This window comes from Staurois parvus, unplaced genomic scaffold (genome assembly GCF_062004578.1).
Source record: "Staurois parvus isolate SC_StPar_1 unplaced genomic scaffold, SC_StPar_1.0 ptg001041l, whole genome shotgun sequence".
NCBI lineage: Eukaryota > Metazoa > Chordata > Amphibia > Anura > Ranidae > Staurois > Staurois parvus.
The window spans coordinates 152,679-159,898 of NW_028318837.1; positions in this window are offsets into that span (position 1 = coordinate 152,679).

Here is a 7,220-nt window from a genome sequence, read left to right on the forward strand (position 1 = left end):
ATGAAAGAAACAAGCAGAGTCTAGCGATTACTGAACTAACTAGCACTAAACAGGAGGGAAGGACAGAGGGGATGTATCAAATCAGATAAGTAAATGAGGTGTAATAAACCTAAACCACCACTAGATGTCAACATGCATCAAAACAAAAGCAACCTGATACAGTTCAGTACAACACCTATCAGTGGACAGAGCACTCTCTTGTATGCCTGTTGCCTGATCCTGTTTGCAGTGCCTGTGTGTCTGTCGGTGTGCTTTGCTCCATCTAGTGGCCAAAATTAGGTATATCTTCTGATTGAGGTATTTCATAAAATTATACCACATTTTGGCCACTAGATGGAGCTGATGATCATAGGGATTACTCTATTAGTGAAATTACAGCCAACATTTGTGCAGCATTCATGAATGTGTTGGATATTCGTCCAATGAGTGTTTTCTGAGCTAATAAAGGTGGATGCATGAATCCCATTTCCTGTACAGGAAAAAGGAAGTGCTCTTCTCTACTTATATTACACAGGATAAGGCTCACCAGGCAGCATATACGGCCCCGTCCATATCTAACACTTACCCCTCCAACTAACACACAAGCCATTTTTTGAGGGAAGTCAATTATCTGCACATGTAGGAGCAAATCAACACAAACAAGGGGGCAGCATGCAAACTCCATGCAGATGCTGTAGTCAGCATGAACTGAATACCAGGGCCTCGGCGCTGCAAAGTAATATTACTCATCATGTAGCCATTGTTCTGCCATCCTTTGTTCCTATTTTCCGATCTCCGCCTCCGTCATTACATTATAAATACACGCTAAGAGGAAATCATTGGATGGCGGAGACGTTTGTGGAAGTGTACAGAACATTCTGAATAGCAATATTCCCGTGGAGTCCTCCTCCACATTCTGTACTGAAGTCTATTTCTGTGACTCGTGGGCGTCCTTAAATAATGAGAAGACTTAGGAAAAGGTTTAAACTTGCAACGATATGAAAATAAGGATGACGAAGAAGGAGCAAATATAGATTTTCCCATCATAATTTCTAAACAGTCAGCTTACGTTCCGGCCTGGGTTGGGGTTTGGACGTGTAGGCACCTTTCTTGAGTGCCGGAAAGGGGGCGGAGGGGTTGGGACAGCTGTTCCGGGGCCTGAAACGGAAGGGCCCGACTGGAATTAAATTTAGAGTCGCTGTCAAGACCATTGAGGATTTTTGAGAATTAATTATTTTGCAGTACAAGCAGCTACAGCAGTGATTGTTAAACGATGGTTCTGGATCCACTTTGGGCTGTGGAGGTGTTGGGGATGAGTCACCACTGTGCTTTGTTTCCAAGTTCAAAATCAGCAGATCACTAGCAAGGAGGGATTAATGGGGAGCCATGGATTGGGGTTTGGACGTGTAGGCGCCTTTCTTGAGAGCCGGAAAGAGGGCGGAGGGGTTGGGACAGCTGTTCTGGGGCCTGAAACAGAAGGGCCCAACTGGAATTAAATTTAGAGTCGCTGTCAAGACCATTGAGGATTTATGAGAATGAATTATTTCGCAGTACAAGCAGCTTCAGTAGTGATTGTTTAACTATGGTTCTGGATCCACTTTGGGCTGTGGAAGTGTTGGGGATGAGTCACCACTGGACTTTGTTTCCAAGTGCAAAATCAGCAGATCATTAGCAAGGAGGGATTAATGGGGAGCCATGGATTGGGGTTTGGACGTGTAGGCACCTTTCTTGAGAGCCGGAAATGGGGGTGTTAGGATGGGGCAGCTGTTCTGGGGCCTGAAACAGAAGGGCCTGACTGGAATTAAATTTAGAGTCACTGTGAGGATCATTGAGGAGTTTTGAGAATGAATTATTTTGCAGTACAAGCAGCTACAGCAGTGATTGTTAAACTGTGGTTCTAGACCCACATTGGGCTGCAGAAGTGTTGGGGATGAGTCACCACTGGACTTTGTTTCCAAGTGCAAAACCAGCAGATCATTAGCAAGGAGGGATTAATGGGGAGCCATGGATTGGGGTCTGGACATGTAGGCACCTTTCTTGAGTGCCAGAAAGGGGGGTGGGGGGGAGGGTTGGGACAGCTGTTCTGGGGCCTGAAATGGAAGGACCCAACTGGAATTAAATTTAGAGTCACTGTTGGGATCATCAAGGATTTTTGAGAATGAATTATTTCACAGTACAAGCAGCTTCAGCAGTGATTGTTAAAGTATGGTTCTGGATCCACTTTGGGCTGTGGAGGTATTGGGGATGAGTTACCACTGGGCTTTGTTTCCAAGTGCAAAATCAGCAGATCATTAGCAAGGAGAGATTATTGGGGAGCCATGGATTGGGGTTTGGACGTGTAGGCACCTTTCTTGAGTGCCGGAAAGGGGGGAGGGGTTGGGGCAGCTGTTCTGGGGCCTGAAAAGGTAGGGCCCGACTGGAATTAAATTTAGAGTCGCTATCGGGATCATTAAGGATTTTTGAGAATGAATTATTTCACAGTACAAGCAGCTACAGCAGTGATTGTTTAACTATGGTTCTGGATCCACATTGGACTGTGGAAGTGTTGGGGATAAGTCACCACTGGGCTTTGTTTCCAAGTGCAAAATCAGCAGATCATTAGCAAGGAGGGATTAATGGGGAGCCATGGAAGAAGCTTCTTTGTAACAAAAGCTTTAAAATTGACCCCCAACCTTCCATTTAGTCTTGCACAGTTGTACCGCCTCCTCTCCTGTTCTGAAATCAATTGCTTACTGTACTATTTTGTTTCTTTGAGCTTCTTAGAATGGTCATGAGAAGTCAGACAAAGTAGCTTCATTTCCTGGCTGGGGACATCCAGTATTATCTAGCTCTTTCCTCCCCAGCCTGACTGTCCTTGGCCCGTCCCTTTCTTTAATTACTTATACAGGTTCTACTCAGTGGTCCAGTGCAGTGACTGCACTTTACTGCTCCTCTATCTAATGGATTACAACGCATGGCTAAGATGTATTTTTGGAACGGGTATTTGGCACACTCAGAAAAGGGTTAAAAATGGTATGTGCGGAATACGCTAGGGCTGGATGCATATAGGAGTGATGTAGTAAAAAACACAATGTCCTTAAAAATATGTATAGGCAGTCCTTATAATAGTCCTTGCTGGTAGCTTTAATAGAAGGCAACCAGCCAATGAAGAGCTAGAGAGAGCCCTGTAGAGAAATCAAAGAAAAGAAGTGCGGCGCCCTCTAAGTGCAGCAATAAAACTCTTAAATACAACTTAAAAATGTAATACAGCCAGGGGCGGACTGACAACTCATGGGGCCCCCGGGCAATAGGGGATCATGGGGCCCCTGTGTCCTTGCCCAAACTAAAAAAAGCCTATGAAAAAGATACCAGGGGTATCTCATGGGGCCCCCTACTGACCCGGGCCCTCGGGCAGTGCCCGAGTTTCCAAATGGTCAGTCCGCCCCTGGATGCAGGCCACTCACAACGGCATGGTGGAGAAGCGCTTATAATATCACATAATGGGCATCCGCTGTGTGGAGGAATGTGAGTCTCTATGTGTGGTGATGGGTCCGGTATTAGGTGGCGATGCTGGTGACTCCCAACATTTCCTCCGAGTTCCGGGACTCAGCGTGTGGGTACCAGGGGCGGACTGACAACTCATGGGGCCACGGGCAATATTGGATCATGGGGCCCCTGTGTCCTTGCCCAAACTCAAAAAAGCCTATGAAAAAGGTACCAGGGGCATCTCATGGGGTCCCTTACTGACCCCGGGCCCTCGGGCAGTGCCCGAGTTTCCAAATGGTCAGTCCACCCCTGGTGGGTACTGTGGAGAGGACATCACATCCGGTCATGTGATGGTGGGGGGTGGCGCACATTCAGAGCATGTGTGCTTCCTCTTCAGGCCGTACCTTTGTGAGTGGCCTGCATTACATTTTTAAGTTGTGTTAAAGAGTTTTATTGCTGCACTTAGAGGGCGCCACTCTTTTTGTCTAAGATGTATTTTTACTGCCCCCCAACTGCTCCCCCTTATGCTGCAAAGGCAATGGAGGGGGAAGATTATACCCACGGTACTACCCACTGAACATGATTCCACTGGATGAGGGCACCCTGCAATCACCCCAAACCACCTGCAATGCATGTGGTTGTGGCACGCTAGTGGAGGGTTCAACGAGTTAAGGCAGTAGGTTAAGAGATAATAAAACACCACCTCACCGCCTGTCATAAGCTCTCTGAAGTGCGATCAAAATGTACTTCGCTCTCCAGCAAGCATCAATAGTGTAAACGGGGTCTTCATTTCGCTGTTCAGTCTGGCTAGAAAACAATACACCCTCCATGTGGCTAAGATTTTACTTCCACTGATATACAGATGATATGTGCGGTTTGTTTTCATTCCGAATCGCATTTCAGACACATTTTTTCATTTTTCGGAGATTTGGATGTAGCCGAATAATGAAATACAAAAACAACAAATTTAAACAAATCCAAAATAGCGGAACGAAATTTGTCCAAAATTCGATTCAAAAACAAATTTGAGTTCGAAAACAAAATTGACAACAAATTCGAAGACAGAATCGAAATGCAAATGCGAAAACATAATCGATAACAAATTCGAAAACAAAATAAAAAAACAAATGCGAAACCAAAATCGAACAAACATTCGAAAACAAATTTAAAGCGGAGCTCCACCCAAAAGGGGAAGTTCCGCTTTAAGGACTGCTCCCCGTTATTTTTAAAAAAAATTTCGAATTCGGTTTAAATCTTTTTGATTTCGAACGACTTTTCGAATTTTGTTGAATCAATTTTTAATTCGGTTGAACAAATTTTGAATACTAATTACTTTTTGAATTTGTTCGAAATTTTTTCTAATTGAATATGAATTACTGAAACGAATCCTGAAAATGAACTGAACAAATTTTCTGAATCCAATGACACAAAATTTGTTAGATTTCCAAATGAAACTAAAACTAAAAATCAGTGGTAACAAGGGTGTCCCATTAATGGTGAAAGTGGGAGGAATGGTGCCTCATTATTGTTTTCAGTTGGAACAATAGTGTCCCAAGGGCAGGATAGAAGAAAGCAAAGGGCCGTATCTGTCCCCCGGGCCGCAGTTTGGAGACCACTGCCTTAGAGCACAAGAATAAAGAGACTGCAGATGACCCAGCAGTGTAACACTAGCCAGCAGCAAGACATTTTTAATCAGGAATAATGAGCCAAAATGTACTGGAGAGAATATAGTAATGTAAAACTGGCCAGCAGCAGGACTATTTTAAGGAGCAAGGCTAGGACCAAATTTACTAGAGACAAAGAGCACCGGATGGAGCTTTGCTAAAAGCTTTAAGATATTGCAAAGGACCTAGCAGTGTAATAATAGGCCTAACTTGAGTATGCCTAACTTTTATTTTATCAACGGTGACAGTGAATGTGAGAAATGTGAATGTGAGGTGGTTCAGGTGCACACTGTGCTGTTACTTGTTCTTTTCTCCATTTAAATAATGCAGCGGCACACTATGAACAAGAACAGATGTTCAGTAAGAACTGAATGCTCTGGCCTTGCAGCAAAAAAAAAAAAATGCTTTGGGCAGGACAGTTGAAAATTAACCTCAAATCAACCACAATACAATGAAAAAAAGCCCCCAATATTAGCAACATAAAATGCAGCAAAGATATTACAGTACTTGCCCAGAGAGATAACAATCAAAATTAAAGTAAAGCTTCCAAACTGACCCTACCTAATCTTCCAATGCATTGACACTATAGCTGCTCTGTGCCCCTCCCCCCGCCTTTTTATACTGAAGGGACTGGCTTTTTCAAAAGCCCCCTTATTGTTTCTTCTATGCACAGCAGAGAAATACACAGCAGCATGTCTCCCTAGTAAAAAACACAGTAAAACCGCACACAGTTAACCCTTTGATCGCCCCTCATGCTAACTCCTTCCTGCCCAGTGCCATTAGTACAGTGTCAGTGCTTTTTATTAGCACTGATTGCTGTATTGGTGTCACTGGGGATGTCAGTGGCAGTTAGTCAGTTCCCCCCCCAATGCCAGAATGCCGGCTGCAGTCCCGTTATAAGTCACTGATCGCCGCCATTACTAGAATAAAAAACTAAAAATCCCAGTATCTATACCGCCATTTGTAGACGCTATTACTTTCATGTAAACCGATTAATTTACACGTATTGGGATTTCGTTTTATCAAAGACACGGAGCAGAATACATTTTGGCCTATATATACAGTGAAGGAAATAAGTATTTGCTCCCCTGCTGATTTTGAATGTTTGCCCGCTCAAAGAAATGATCGGTCTAAAAATCGAATGTTCGGTGTATTGTAACACTGAGAGACAGAATAGCAACAAAAAATTCAAAAGAAATGCATTTCTTAGATTTATAGACTGATCATTTCTTTGTGAGGGGCAAACATTCAACATCAGCAGGGGAGCAAATACTTATTTCCTTCACTGTATGAACAAGTTTGATTTTTTATAGCAAAAAGTCAAAAATATTGTTATTTTTTCAAAATTCTGTCTTTTTTTGTTTATAGCACACAAAAAAACACACAGGTGATCAAATACCACCAAAGGAAAGTGCTATTTGTGGGAAAAAAGGACACAAACTTCATATATGTACAGCGATGCATGACCGTGCAATTGTCAGTTAAAGTAACACAGCGCCGTATCGCAAAAAATGGCCTGGTCAGGAAGCGGGGTAAGTCCTCTGGAGGGCAGGTGGTTGAGGGTGCCAATAACTTTGTCCGGTCCATTTTTGGGGGTTTTGGGTGTCAGATTTGGCTTTTTGTTTCTCTGGGTTTTTTTGTGTGTCATACCAAAACAAACAAAAGAAATAAACAGAATGCCAAAACATTTGTAATTGCAACAATTTTCTGGGCGAAGTGGTGCATTATCGGACAGAAATGCAGGGGTGCCAATATTTTTGGCCATGACTGTATTGTTACATTTTTGTTGTTCCTATTTTCCATTAGGGATGCGTTCTGGGATTGCTGCCATCATGGGTTTGAGGTGAATCCTGCAAGTGTGAGATTCACAGTCCTGGTGAATGTTTGTGCAGATTATTTTTTAGCAGACCTATGAACAATTATTTATTTCAGGTACTTATATAGTGCCGTCAATTTACACATATATATTGTACATTCACATCAGTCCCTAACCCTCAAGGGGCGTACAATCTAAGGTCCCTAACTCACATTCATACATACACATACTAGGGACAATTTAGACAGGATCGAATTCACCTACCATCATGTCTTTGGAGTGTGGGAGGAAACCGG